This window comes from Ischnura elegans, chromosome 1 (genome assembly GCF_921293095.1).
Source record: "Ischnura elegans chromosome 1, ioIscEleg1.1, whole genome shotgun sequence".
In the NCBI taxonomy this organism is placed as follows: Eukaryota; Metazoa; Arthropoda; class Insecta; order Odonata; family Coenagrionidae; genus Ischnura; species Ischnura elegans.
The window spans coordinates 108231964-108247317 of record NC_060246.1 but is presented as its reverse complement, the minus strand read 5'-3'; the positions used below and the strand labels follow the sequence as shown (position 1 = coordinate 108247317).

Below are 15354 nucleotides of genomic sequence, written 5' to 3'. Positions count from 1 at the left end.
GTCGCGGAATGCCCAGGCCCCTGAGAACACGGTCGTTCTCTGGGTCCCAAGAGCCAAGGCTTCCCACGACGAAACCCTCCACCGATGCGCTGTACCCCAGGACGGCGAGGTCTGCTGCCAGCCCGGCGTACTTCTCCTCCTTCAGTCGCCGGGCCTCCTGGAGCGCTGATCTCCGGTTGTCGAACGGGATGGTCACGTCGATCATCCGGGCAGTCATGGTCTTCTTATCTGTAATAAGAATGTCAGGTCGTAAGTCTGAATTTACTTCAGGGACGGTCCTATTTATCCTCACCTCCTCATCTGACCGTCCCTTGCGTCCCATGATAGCGTTTGTCAGCCGGGTAAGCACGCTATCATGCCTTCGTCTCCATGTCAGGGAATGTCGGGTGCAATGATTGAGGACGTGGGGGAGGGTCTCATCCCCGTAGCCGCAACGCCGGCATCTCCTGTCTCCTGAGGGATCGTATCGCCTGCAAGCGTTCAGCGGCAGGACATCGAGGCGAGCACGATGGATGAATCTCCAGTCACAAAACCTGGTGTATCTCCCTCCCACCAGGAAGTGACTGGAGGCAGCTGCGACCGAGGAAGCAGAGAAGACCTTACCCTGGTCCGGTTTCGCTACCAGGCGAGCCAGGTAAGCTTCCCGGACCCGGTTCTTCAGCGTCTTGGCGAGAACCCCGATTGCTCGGGGTGGCACCAAGACGCGTGAAGCGGCCTCTCCACCTCCAAGGACGATCTGCGGCTCGTTCAAGACGTCCGACCACCGCCAGCTCAAGGCGATCCGGTCTCTCAGGCGACGCGAAGCGGAGCGCACCTGGGTGAAGAGGGATGAAAAGTCACCGCTCACAGACCCGAATGGCGCCTCAGTGTTGCCACTGAGGTAAGCCATCAGGTCGGCAGTGGACGGCATCCTTTTCATCTTCCTCTTGACCACTTCGCGCAAGCGTCCCCAGGCCATCTTCTTCACCACAGGGTCCCTGCAGTTCAGAAGACGGTAGCCATGCACCACCGTCAGTACGTCAGTCAAGTCAGTTAGGGGAAGTAGGCCTGCTCCTCCGTGTCTATGGTGAATATAGACGATCTCGTTGGAGGCTCTGGTCGGCAGGTTCAGCCATCTCTTGCAGCAGGTCTTGATGAGTCTGTCTGTCGGGGCGAGGTCTGTCTTCCGGACGTTGCCAGCTCGTATTATGAAGTCCAACCTGGAGAGAAGGAAGGTGCTGGTGGCGGAGATCTTCTGCCACGGGGCGAGGAGTGACTCGTCGATTTTTCTGACGTCCTCGCCCAGCTTCTGCAGCTCTTCCCTGGGGGTCTGGCAGACACGGAATCCGAAGGGGACCCCCAGGTACTTGTAGCTCTCCCCCTCTCGCAGGCTGGTGATGGCCCCACCCTGGATGGTGAATTGGCGGGGCTCCACGGGCTGGCTGGTGCGGAAGTCCAGGGACAATGTCGAACATTTAGCCGGGTTGAACCTGAGGCCGGCGTCGGTAGCAGCTACCCCGACGCGATCCAGGAGCGCTTGCAGGTGGTCGGCGCTCTTCCCCACGAGGACGATGTCGTCGGCATACCCCAGGACGGAGATGGTGGTGTCCAAAACCCGGATGCCATGGACCTCTGCTTCCTCCTGGGCTGCCCTAATGACGTGCTCGATCCCCAGGTTGAACAGTGTCGGGGAGAGCGGGCAGCCCTGCTTGACACCGGCACGAAGATGGATGTGGCCGGTGTCGCCCTCGGTGGTCCGGACAAAGGTGCGGCAGTCCTGCATCTCCATCACCGCATCCTTCATCCGGGAGGGCATGTCCATGGCGGTGAGGGTACGCCGGAGATGTTCGTGGGGAATGGATCCAAAGGCATTACTCAGGTCCAACCAGGCAATGTTCAGGGAACCCAGTCGTCTTCGCATCTCGTCAACCGCCGTCTGCAGGACGAAGTTGTGCTCGTGGCACCCCTCGAACTCCCGGAAACCCTTCTGCACGCCGCTCAGTCTCCTCCCTCCGGTGGCCCAGGCCAGGACACGGTCGGCCACGATGGCGGCGTACAGCTTAGCGATGGTATTGCTAAGGGCGAGCGGCCTCCAGTTCTTTAGGTCGCTCCGGTCCCCCTTCTTGTAGATGAGGACCGTCCGGGAGATCTTCCAGGCGTCAGGGGTGCGAGCTTCCTGCAGGCAGCGGTCGAAGATTCCTGCAAAGATAAGTCCTTTAGGATCGAAGGCCTTAAGATCCCAGTAAGTCAAATAGTCAGGTCCAGGGGCAGTATTAGTGGCCTTCGAAAGTCTCCCTACAACCTCGTCCGCAGTCACCCTCGCGAGCATCCTCTTCTTCTCTTCCTCAGAAGTGGGCCGGTACTGGTGGTGTCGACCGGCCTCCTGGGGCTGGTAGGAGACGTCGCCGTATACAGCCTGGAAGTGCCGCTCCACATCCTCCTTCGGCACCTCGCAGTACGGCGACGCGTTCCCCAGGATCTTCTCCATCGCCTTTCGAGGGTGACTACGGAAAAGTTTTTGTAGGTTGGCAGCCTCCTTCGGGTCGTAAGGAGGCGCCCGGTCCCTATTTCGTCTAGGGGGCCTCACCACATTAGCAATCCTCGGAGCCGGTTTCGGAACGTTGCGGGAAGCGGTGCTCTTGTCGCTGATGGCGGCCGTGATGTCCGCCACCAGCGCCTCAAAGACCTCCCAAGGCTGGTCTTTGGTGGCGGCCAATCTCTCCAGCCACGCCCTCTCATGGTCAGAGGGCGGGCTCAGCTGGACAGCTTCTTCCTCTTCTTCCTCAATGGCCGCCGGGCCCTGGTCGTCTGCATCCGCCTCCTGTGGCTGGTGGTCTGCCACATCCTCTTCTTGCCGCTCCTCCACTGGCTCCGAGTGCGCTAATGTTTCACCCGGTGAGGCCGGAACGTCAGTCATGTCAGGGGGAAGTGGGGGAGGGGGACGTTGGTGCGTCTTCTGGTGATTCGTCAACCCACGCTTAGACGGACACGTGAAGTCACACGTGTCACAAGCGTAACGGAATCTTACTGCGACGGGGTCCTGGATGGGCTTGGACCGTAGGCAGGGGTGGCAGGACGGCTTACGGCCCACGATCTGCTTATCGCAGAACGTGCACCAATTGATGGCTCGCAGTCCCTCAAGTCCGTGAACGGACTTGAGGTGCCTGTCGAGCGACATCTTCATTGCCGTCCATGCCGTCGCCTTGAAAGAGACGTCGCAGCCGTCCTCCGTGCACTCCAGATGGTCTGGAAGGGGAAACGAGATCACCAAAGTATTGTCGTCACGTCGGGCCCTAACATAAGTCACGGGAGTGGGTTCGGTCTGAGGGTGGGAGTCTGCGGCGGTACTAGGTGAGGCGGTTTGCGGTGCAGCGGGTGAAGCAGGAAGAGGGGAGGGGGGAGGAGAAGTAGGGAGGGGAACGGAGTCATCCCGTGGGGATGCACTCGCACCAGGAGAGGAAGGGGTAGGATTCAAAGGACGGTTGGGCGAGGCATTGGTCCCACGGGATTTGGCAGCACGGGAAGGTCGGGGCATAAAAGGAATACAAAAAGCGTGCTGCGAAACTAGTTACAGGGAAGGGAGGTAGGCAAAAGGTTAATTAAGGTAGGTTATTTGGAATTCAAATTACGCGGCGATTTAGTTCGCGAGAGGGGCGCCCTAATCGCTCACGGCCTTAGCTCAAAACGCCTTCCACCTCCGCGGCCCGAGAATGACGTTCTTCGGACCGCCAAGAGATGGCGCTGCCTTAGGGGCCAATCGGCGACGGTTATCACCGCACTTCCAGCCACCGGACGGGGAGCTGGGAGGTGACCCGTATTGCCCTTATGGGGCGGGATGATCAATTTCTCACGGGAAATTGATTTCAGAGGAACCGGGTTCGATGCGCGTGACGCACGCACCGAAAACACCCGTCCTCGCCCGGAACGGCCGGGATATCCCGGAGGGTTTGGGAGGATGCTCTGAGGGAGCGGGAAAAGTGGAGGTTTCCACGACGACCGCCTCAGGGGCGGCCGCCGTGGAACCCACCACTGGTCAGGGGGGGCAGGGAGGGAAAAAGAGGAGATAGGCAGAGCAGGCCCTAGTGTCCTGATGCCCCTTCGCCTCGGGAGTGTCTCGGGGGGCTTACCACTGGTGGGGGCCCATCCGAGATTCCTCGAGGCGGCGAGAAAGGGAGAAAAACGGGTGTAGTGGAGCCTGAGGGGCCAGGGGACCAAAAATAACACAAAACCACTACACTTTGATCTTAGCCATAAGGCCGAGAAAAATTGTATTTATTTAGTATATTGCCATTTACATTTGAATCTCAAAACATAAGATTTTTACAAATCCCCCCACCTTTCGTGGGGGGGGATGATACAAAAGGGCGACCCACCAAGTGTGGGCCGCCCTGGTAATAAGCATTGACTTTATTACATAGTTTTTATGGTCCCTCACTTAGGGACCACTTTTCACCGCCGGCCTCGAAGTGAGGCCGGTCGGGCAATGTTTATTAATGTTCAATGTTCATTTCACACACATTTCGCTTCTTCAATCTTCATACTCATTCACACCAGGGATAATAATTCACACCATTCACACATTTTATTTACATTCCATTCATTTCATACACACATGCGAGGCGACCACTTATACCCCGTGGCCGCCCGCTCTCTCATACCTGCGCCGTGACCACTTGTACACTGTGGCCACGGACGCATTATTCTCCGCCGCGACGTTCTTCTGTCTTGTCTTCCCCGTCCGAAGGCGCGTGGAAGGCCCCCTGGTTCCACGCGCCACCGCTCCACGCTGCCTGCAGCCGGTCGCCGGGAGCGCGAAGAGTCCCCAGGTCCACGCGCAACTCCTCTGCGCATGTCTGCTGCTGGCGTCGTCGGCAGGGCGGCGGGGACGGGGAGGGCGGGGGGGAAAGAGGGGCGGAAGCACTGGAGGTGAGGCGACATTCCTCGAATGCCACCGAAGGCCGCCGCATTCTTCTCCTCCCCCACTACCGCCACAGCGGCGGAGAGACACACACACTAACACAACACTCACACACATTTGCCCTGGCTTTAGGCCGCTCCCTCCCCTCCGTCACTGGCGCTTGGGAAAGGGCAACGGAGGGGAACACCTGCCTATCGTGGGAACGGCCTGCAGCGAAGCCGCCGCCGGCGCGCCACCTGCCCGAGACTGCGGCCGGCGGGCGAACTGAAAACTTCGGCGGGCGACACCGCACGATGAAATTGACCATTTAAATCCCTGGGCGCGCGCGCACGCGGCAATCTCTATTTACACTACGCCCAGGGAACATTCACACGTTCGCCGCGACAACGAAGGACCGTCACGTCGATGCTTACATCGTTGCCGCGACGCACACACACAGAAAAACACACTCATGGCCACATCGCGTCACACACGGTGCCGCCACCGACACAACACATACAGTCGAGGATGGTGGGAATCACACACAATGAAGAAGCGAAAACACAAAATACACACACACACACATTGACTGCCCGTGAGTATTCCCTTCACTTCACGCGATATATACAAGAACCATTCACACCATGGCACGCTACCTCGCCTCCGAGTGAATCGACGCATTGCGGTCACTGTCCGTCGCACTAATTACACTCGGAGGGGGTGCCGTAAATGGAAAGTCGATGCCAGACCGTACTTTCGCATTCACACAACACAAACACACGGGAATCTCACGGGCCCTAACCTAACACGAATATATATACATATGTAAACATGGCTCCTGGCGTCTCGGGCGGTGAGTGGACGTCCTCAGGAGCACATTACACAGGGGCAGGGATCAGAGGGGGTTACGGGAGGGCAAGGGGGGGCGTCGCGGTCCCTCGGCGTCCTTAGACTCGGCTCCCCTCGTCCAACGATGGGAGCTCCGTCGTCCGGAACGCCGCTCTCCCTCGACGCCGCGCGGTCCTCGGCGCCTCCCGCTCCAGGCTGCTCCGTGGCGGCGCCTCTGCTCCCTGCCCCTCCTCCGGCGGTGGGTGCGGCAACCCGGATGGGAGTCTCTGCCGGCGGGTACTGGCGGACCCCGGTCATGTGCCCGACGTAAATATCCCGCGACCACTTGATGGCCGCGAGAACCATCTTTCGTCGGGCACGGCGAATGCGGGATTTAGGGATGTGGAGCCGGGCGAGGAGAGAGTCATTCTCCCACGTCCAGCTCCCCAGTGCGCCTACCACCAACGCGTCGAGATGGACCTCCATCTTGTAGGCGCACCGGACCCGCATTCGATCGACCAGGGCGGCGTATTTTTCGATCTTCTTCGCCTTCGCTGCTGCCATGGCCTCCGGTCGGTTCTCGAAGGGCACTGTGATGTCGATCACGTGGATCACGCCCCTCGGAACCTCCCAGATGACCAAGTCGGGACGCAGCAGCGACTCGTCGCCAGGTACCCGCTGATTCACTCGCACCTCCCATCCTTGCGGCAGCTCAGCGACCAGCAGACTGATGATTTCGTCATGGCGCCGGGTCCACCCGTCCGCATGCGGCAAGCAGTGGTTCACCACATGCGGCAAGGTCTCCTCCGCGTGTCCACAGACCCGGCACCGAGTGTCTCTCCTGGCCGCTCCTCTTCTTGCCGCATTCAGGGGGAGAACGTTCAGCCGCGCTCTGTGAATGAAGCGCCAGTCGCAAAACCGGATCCCCACTCCTCCCGACACCCAGTGGTTCGAGTCCGGGTGTCGAGAGCTCACTGCTATCACTTTTCCTTGATCCGGCTTCGCGACCAGCGAGCGCCTGAAGCCCTCCCCCATGGCCGCCAAGATGATTCCGTGCAGCCTCCTCCGGGCAGAGGCCGGCACGGTCATCTCTTCCCTCGACGGCGTCACTCGCTGGACGACGATGGCCAACTCCGCCCTGGCGGCGCTCCACGCCCACCGGATATCCACGAAGCGCCGCAGTTGCCTCGTCGCCGCGCGCACTCTGGTCCAGTGCGATGACGCCGCGATCGTTCCCGTCCCGACGACGTCGTCGGCGGCGCCATTGAGGAAGTCGCACATCGACTCCCTACTCAGCACCGCCGTCCGTTGCGTCCTTCCCGTCCGCCTGCTGATGATGTCCCGCAAGGTGTGCCACGCCACATCCGCGACGCACACGTCCGGACATGTTAGCATCCGGAACGCATGCACCACGGTGAGCGCATCCTTGCGGGCCGGCAGCGGGACGTAGCCACCCCCTCCCCGGCTCCTGGGGAGGGAGATCATTTCCCGCGCCGCGCGGGTCGGGAGACTCATCCACTTCTTCACCGTTCGCTGCATCTCCTTGTCGAAGTCGTGGATGGCCTTCTTCGGGACAGGGACGATTCGGAGGGGAAATTCGAGACGCGGTGTCAGGAAGACGTGCACCGCGTCTATCTTCTGCCACGGCGCCAAGTCCGATTCGTCGAGCCGCCGGAGATCCTCGAGGATGGAGTCGAGCGCCGTGGCGGGCGCCGCGTTGACTTTCAGGCCGATCGGTGCCCCCAGGTAGGTGTATGAGTCACCTACGCCGAGCGACCTGATGGGAGAGCCGCAGATGGAAAAGGGGGTGCGTTGAACACCCCTGGAGCGCTGTGGCGTCGTGCATCGCCAGTCCACGTGTAGCGATGCACACTTCCCCGGATTGAAGGTCAAACCACAGCACTCGGCGGCCCTTCCCGCGACGTCCAGGAGCGCCGCGAGCGATTCCGCACTCCCCCCCACGAGGACTAAATCGTCCGCGTACGCCAAGACTTTGACGTACGCAGTCCCCATGGGAAAGCCTTGGAGAGTGCGATCCTCCAATATCGCTCGCAGAACGGGCTCCAGCGCAAGGTTAAAAAGGAGAGGGGAAAGGGGGTCCCCCTGACGAACACCACTCGTCACAGTGATCGAATCCGTGACTCCACCCGCTGCAGCTACCGTCATCGTGGAGCCACGGAGCATGTCCTCGATCACCGTGACGCACTTCACTGGGAGGCCGATCTCGCGGAGCACTCGCAGGATGTGGTCATGGGGCACCGACGGAAAAGCGTCGGCCAAATCGAGCCACGCGACGGCCACCTGTCCAAAACTCGCCCTCGCGTGCTCTATGGCCGACTGGAGCACAAAGTTGTGCTCCATGCAGCCCTCCGTGGCGGGGATGAAGCCCTTTTGGGTGGGGAACGAAAGGCGCTTCCCACGGAGGGCCCAGGGGAGCATCCGGTCCGCCAGTACGCCCATGAACACTTTGGCCAACGTGTTGGCCAATGAGATCGGCCTCCAATTACGCACTTCGTGCTCACTCCCCCCCTTGTGCAGCAGGGTGACCCGCGTCTCCTTCCACTGCGGGGGCACCCTCCCTAACTCCACACACCGGTTGAAAATGGCGGCCAGCACCCCGCCATTAAAGTCAACACGCCGGTATGCGGAGTAGGGCACGCCGTCAGGTCCCGGAGCAGACGCCCGCGTCCTCTTCAGCCGGTCGATCACCTCTTCCGGTGTGATCGGAGAGGTGATCTCCCGCTCGCCGCTCCCTCGACGTCCTGGTGGGAACTCCGGGATGAAAGCCGGCCATGGCTGCGTCGGATCGTTGGGGGGGGAGGGACGGGTGAAGTGGGCCTTGAGGGAAGCCAGTGGAATTTCACATAGCTTTCCGGTCGGGGCGCAAATCCGCCGGAAAGCTCTTCCTTTCCCGCTGCGGTAAAGTTTTTGGAGGTCTGCAGCGGGCAAAGGGCGGGGGTTGGGCCGGGGGGTCACCGTGGGGAGCCTGGGAGGGGGGTTGAACACAGCGGCTGCCGCTGTGACCTCGCTTACGACGGCAAAGAGTGAGTTCGCGTCGTTTGCCGTCTGGAGGTCACGCAGCCACTTCTCCTGTCTTTCACTCAACTCCCCCTCCCCTTCGTCGCCTAAGGGTGCGGGTACGGGCACCAACACCGGGGCTGGGGGGCCGGTGACCCATGTACCGGGGGCCAGCAGTGGGCCGGGGGGCTCACTACCCACTGCTGGTGGGGGGCTTGGTACATCGGCGGAGGGGGGAAGGGGGCCGCCTGTGTCATCCGTTGGGCCTCCATCCCGTAACGGATCGGCCACTCGGTCTCCTGCGGCCCCCAGGGAAAATTGCCCCGGGCGTGTGGGGGCCAGGCCACTCGGGGCATCACGGGGGGCGGGGGGGGAACGGGAGCTCGCACGAGAGTAGGAGGACGGTGTTGGGGCACAGGAGGCGGGCCACGCGTCGTCGGAGAAGGCGCCGATGGAGGGGGAATGACGTCACCATTCCCCCTTCTCCGCCTTCTTCTTCTCCTCACTACCTCCCCCTCCGGGCGATGCTCTGCTTCCACCTGTCGGCGAAAGCGCGGAGGCCTCTCTCTCTCCCTTCGCAGGGAATGCTGGGGCACTTGAGGGGCCGGGAGGGGAGCACCGCGCGCAGCTGCGCCGTTCCGGAGAAGGGCGCGCAGCTGCGCCACTTCACTGGGGGAAAACAGCGGCACTGGGGCAGTGGGTACGAGCTCCCTGTAGGGGCGCATGTCTGGACGCCGTTGAGTCAGGACGGGGGGAGGAGGGGTGGGTAGGGGTTGAGGACGATGAATGGGAGGGGGCGGGGGACGGCGAATGGGAGGCGGTGGGGGGCGGACACTAGGGGAGAGTGGCCTGGCGGGCTCCCTCGTCGTCTGCTCCTCGCGGCGTCGTCTCTTCCTCCTCTTCTTCCGCTCCCGATTCCTCCGCCGCCTTTCCTCGGAGGAAACGCGGAACTGCTCCCACGATGCACCGCGCATGTGGGACCTGCCGCGCTCCTCTTCCGGAAGGGGGATGTCAGAGATCGGACTAAGATCTCTGACGTGGCAGCGGGGGGTGAGGGGGGAGGGGACGGAAGGGGAATAGGGGACGAGGAACACCTCGGGATCCGCCATGGTGCACTCCGGGCCACGCACTTCGTCTGTGTCGGAAACCGAAGCACACACACTTTCCCCACACGCAACACTTGCGGAGGCAGATGGCTCGTCAGTCTGCGTGCCGACAGACCGATACCGCCACCTGTCCACCACCACAAACCGCTGCGTGTCGTCACAATGTGTTGTCGGCGACAGCAGGCCGTCCGACAACGCCCCCTGGGGCGGTACGGATCCGTCCTCCAGGGAGCCACCACACAGGGGAGGGGAAACACGCGGCGACATGGGGCCGTCCTGCGCTTCGTCTCGGCGCGGCTGCGCACCGTCCTCCGAGACGACACTCACACATTCACTCACGCTCGCACGAGGCGACGCCAGGCCGTCCATCGCAGACGCAGCTGGGGATGACTGCGGAGCACTGGGAGTGGGGGAGACGCGAGAGGGGGAGGGAGATTGTGTCGGGAGGAACACAATCTCCGGGGATGGTCCACGGACGCTAGGGCAACGTTCCGTGACACCAGGGGCAAGGGGGAGGGGGCGGGGCAACACTGGGTCATGCACTGCGGGGGCGCTGTCAATGTCGACGATAAGGTCGTCCGACGACGCACTCGCAGGGGCGGATCCCGAGGGAGCACTTATGGGGGAGGGGAGGCGGAGACGGGGGGTGGCGAGGAAGGCGGGAGATCGGGTCGGGGGCGAAGCGAGGGCTCGTGGATCCCACGACCCGGCACTCCATTCCTCTTCCAGCGTCTTCCGCCACGAGCGGGTAATGCTCCCAGCGGAGTCCATTGCGGGAAGCAGCGACGGGGAGGCCTGGGAGTCGGGAGGGGCGTAGGGAGCATCACGAGGGCGATGCACTCCCCTCTCCTTCGCCTTCCGGCGGGTCCGCTGGGCGACAGGCGGTGTTGCCATGCTGGGAGGGCGGGAAGTTGGCGCGCGGGAAGCACGTGGCGGGGAACCACGCGGCGAGGGACCACGTGGCGGGGGACCACGTGCTTAGCAACAGCCGAACGGTGCACACTACGTGCACCAAAGTTGCTCGGGCTGTTGCTAACACTGACGCAGACACACACACAAAAGCACAACACTCTATCTCACACACAACTAAACATTTTTACAAAAAACCGCGCCAACTTCCGGCGCCACTGGCGGGCGCCACCGGGGTCGTGGGGAGTCGAACTCGCGGCCAGTAGCACCAAACACACTTCTTCACTCCCTCCCAAAATTTCTCGGGTGTGCCGGCACACACACCCGAGAAAAACGGCCCCCCCGAATTTTGGCGCCTTTTTCTAAAATCCGCAATTTGCGAGAAATCGGCACCAAAATCGGGCAGGGGGGGGCTGGCACACACACTTGCACTTGACCAAAGTGGCCGGAATCCACGCCCCGCGGTTTGGGCACAACCGCGGTTTGTAAATTCCGGGCTTTGGCGGACGCACGAAGTCCGAAGATTGACGCTCTCTCTCCGGCGGGCAGGGCGGCAGGGATGAGCCGGGGAGTCTCAGCGCCGTCGGGGTCCCGGGAGCTCTCAGCAGGCACGTCCGCACTCTTCAAGACTACACTTTGATCTTAGCCATAAGGCCGAGAAGCGATAATTAATAAATTTTTCCGGGGTTCCGGGACGGTTTTTCGGGTATTTTGCGTGATGAGGTCGGATGGTGCGGCGGTGGTGTGCGGCGAGAGTTTTTGACGCGAGGAAAGGTCTCGGAATGGCGAATTTTAGGCGTGAGATTGGGGAAAAATTCGCATGAAAGTGTTGTGTGGAGACTCCGGGAGTTTTGGTGTCGTCGGCGGGTCCGGGAGAGTCGTAGGAGCGTCGCGGACGTAACGGACGCGGTCCGTTTTCCGGGCCTTCGGTGCCATCTGTCGTGTGGGATCGCAGCGTCCTTCGTGGAGCATCCTGCGTTCGCTTCCCGGGGGAATGCTTTGGTCCTGGGAAATTCCCAAAAAAATTGCCATTTCCGGGGAATTTCCGGGGACTCGAAAAAGTCACTCAAAATCGTCCAGAAAACGTCAAGAAACACGATGAGAGAGCATTATCCTACTCACTCGAGTCATGTATTTTCTTTCGAAATGCTAAAATTCCGGGGAATCAGACTTAAAACTGCTTAAAAAGTCCTCTCTGGGGAATCTGATTCAAAGCTGCTTAAAAAGTCCTCTCCGGGGACTGGAAAAAATTTCCAAAATCGTCAGCAATGGCTAGAATACGGGAGGGAAGAATCGGCATCAGTCAATAATTTCGAATGTTTTTGCAAAAAATATCGGCATGAAATGCAACTCTCCGAAAGAAAGCAATTCACGGTTTCATTGGACACCTGTGTTTCGTCATCATTCGCGACCCTCATTTTTTTACACTTGAAGTAAACAGAGTGCGTGCCGACGCCATCGTCGGCCTCCGGGTCGAACTATCTGCCAGCAGCACGGCCCCCGCGAAATTCGACTGCGCTTTCAGTGGAAGGCGTTCATTGTTAGCGACGACTCCTTGGTAACGCGGATGAATGCTGCGTGTATTTCACCAGAAGCGTGATGCGTCCGTCTTGTCTCGTCATATTCGCAAGAAAAACTTGGAATTCTCGAGGAAACCTACGCTTGGCGGTCATTTTCCATGTTCACTCGATCCGGTGAATATTTGGAAGTTATTTTATAAATCTTGCATTCACCTAATTTCCGTGTGAAAAGTGTGCGGAAACTGTTTCGACAGCTTTCCGGAAGGTTTTCTTAAAAGTGAAAAATTTCATCATCATTCCCACGACGTATGTCACTCTTGGCATGCGAGTCCCGTCTACACTCCTATGTTAGCCATAAGGCCGAGGAGCCGTGCCCATACTACACTCCTATCTTAGCCATAAGGCCGAGGAGCCGGAAAAATTGTGCCCGGCTCTGCACTAGGATCAGTGCACTGCATTAGATGAACTTTTCTGCAGTGTTAGTGAGGGCATATTATTCATCCTCTTCAAACGATGTCTCATGTTAAAAAATTTTGTTTTCTGTCAGTTTTTATTTTTTGTGCTGTTGCTTGTTATTTTACAGACATGGTTTAAATGTAAAATGGTGATAAAATAAATGAATGAAGTGGTGGCCAGTGTTATTTTCTTCTTTCCTTCGCCCATTCGTTTCTTGCCTCACGAATCTCCGGACTTTGTCGAATTTTCGCGATTCGGGAATTTTTTAAATGAAACAAGGAAGAGAAACATCTGTTCTCATCAGCTTTTCTGATTTATGGAACCTTTTATGTTGGGCCGATCCCGGCGGTACTGCAATACCGGGCCAACCCGCGGCAGGGATGGAGTAAACTCCGGGGACCCCGCCCATGTTCAAAAATCAGATTAATATTCTGGTCCAGCAATGCTGGACGTATCAGATATTAAGCTGCGTGTATTTCACTTTGATCTTAGCCATAAGGCCGAGAAGCGATAATTAATAAATTTTTCCGGGGTTCCGGGACGGTTTTTCGGGTATTTTGCGTGATGAGGTCGGATGCTGCGGCGGTGGTGTGCGGCGAGAGTTTTTGACGCGAGGAAAGGTCTCGGAATGGCGAATTTTAGGCGTGAGAATGGGGAAAAATTCGCACGAAAGTGTTGTGTGGAGACTCCGGGAGTTTTGGTGTCGTCGGCGGGTCCGGGAGAGTCGTAGGAGCGTCGCGGACGTAACGGACGCGGTCCGTTTTCCGGGCCTTCGGTGCCATCTGTCGTGTGGGATCGCAGCGTCCTTCGTGGAGCATCCTGCGTTCGCTTCCCGGGGGAATGCTTTGGTCCTGGGAAATTCCCAAAAAAATTGCCATTTCCGGGGAATTTCCGGGGACTCGAAAAAGTCACTCAAAATCGTCCAGAAAACGTCAAGAAACACGATGAGAGAGCATTATCCTACTCACTCGAGTCATGTATTTTCTTTCGAAATGCTAAAATTCCGGGGAATCAGACTTAAAACTGCTTAAAAAGTCCTCTCTGGGGAATCTGATTCAAAGCTGCTTAAAAAGTCCTCTCCGGGGACTGGAAAAAATTTCCAAAATCGTCAGCAATGGCTAGAATACGGGACGGAAGAATCGGCATCAGTCAATAATTTCGGATGTTTTTGCAAAAAATATCGGCATGAAATGCAACTCTCCGAAAGAAAGCAATTCACGGTTTCATTGGACACCTGTGTTTCGTCATCATTCGCGACCCTCATTTTTTTACACTTGAAGTAAACAGAGTGCGTGCCGACGCCATCGTCGGCCTCCGGGTCGAACTATCTGCCAGCAGCACGGCCCCCGCGAAATTCGACTGCGCTTTCAGTGGAAGGCGTTCATTGTTAGCGACGACTCCTTGGTAACGCGGATGAATGCTGCGTGTATTTCACCAGAAGCGTGATGCGTCCGTCTTGTCTCGTCATATTCGCAAGAAAAACTTGGAATTCTCGAGGAAACCTACGCTTGGCGGTCATTTTCCATGTTCACTCGATCCGGTGAATATTTGGAAGTTATTTTATAAATCTTGCATTCACCTAATTTCCGTGTGAAAAGTGTGCGGAAACTGTTTCGACAGCTTTCCGGAAGGTTTTCTTAAAAGTGAAAAATTTCATCATCATTCCCACGACGTATGTCACTCTTGGCATGCGAGTCCCGTCTACACTCCTGTTAGCCATAAGGCCGAGGAGCCGTGCCCATACTACACTCCTATCTTAGCCATAAGGCCGAGGAGCCGGAAAAATTGTGCCCGGCTCTGCACTAGGATCAGTGCACTGCATTAGATGAACTTTTCTGCAGTGTTAGTGAGGGCATATTATTCATCCTCTTCAAACGATGTCTCATGTTAAAAAATTTTGTTTTCTGTCAGTTTTTATTTTTTGTGCTGTTGCTTGTTATTTTACAGACATGGTTTAAATGTAAAATGGTGATAAAATAAATGAATGAAGTGGTGGCCAGTGTTATTTTCTTCTTTCCTTCGCCCATTCGTTTCTTGCCTCACGAATCTCCGGACTTTGTCGCATTTTCGCGATTCGGGAATTTTTTAAATGAAACAAGGAAGAGAAACATCTGTTCTCATCAGCTTTTCTGATTTATGGAACCTTTTATGTTGGGCCGATCCCGGCGGTACTGCAATACCGGGCCAACCCGCGGCAGGGATGGAGTAAACTCCGGGGACCCCGCCCATGTTCAAAAATCATATTAATATTCTGGTCCAGCAATGCTGGACGTATCAGATATTAAGCTGATAAGAACAGATAAAAATTCTTTATTGAATACTTTGCCATTTACAAAGTTCGAGCAGAACATTTTTAATTACATTTCCCCTTCCTTGGGGTTTGTGATACAAAAAGAGCGACCCACAAAGTGTGGGCCGCCCTTGTAATATTCATTGAATTTATTACAATATATAATGTAACTCCTCATTCAGGGGTTACTTTTCCCTGCCGGCTTCGAAGTGAGGCCGGTCAGGTGATTGTTTTAATGTTTAGGTCCACTTCACTGTTCACACTTAGTTGTCATTCATTCAGGGGAAAATAAATGCTTTCCATTCACACATATTTATTTACAATTCATTCACACAGAAAACACATGCTAGG

The 15354-nt window shown here is 57.7% G+C and overlaps 2 non-coding genes across 2 annotated transcripts; both read right to left on the bottom strand.

Moving 5' to 3' along the window:
• Positions 1-13039: 13039 nt before the first annotated feature.
• LOC124173840 lies at positions 13040-13225 on the bottom strand. Its single transcript, XR_006868799.1, has one exon. It is a non-coding gene; the product is annotated as a U2 spliceosomal RNA (small nuclear RNA).
• Positions 13226-14859: 1634 nt separating this feature from the next.
• Positions 14860-15054, bottom strand: LOC124173744. Its single transcript, XR_006868728.1, has one exon. It is a non-coding gene; the product is annotated as a U2 spliceosomal RNA (small nuclear RNA).
• Positions 15055-15354: the final 300 nt, after the last annotated feature.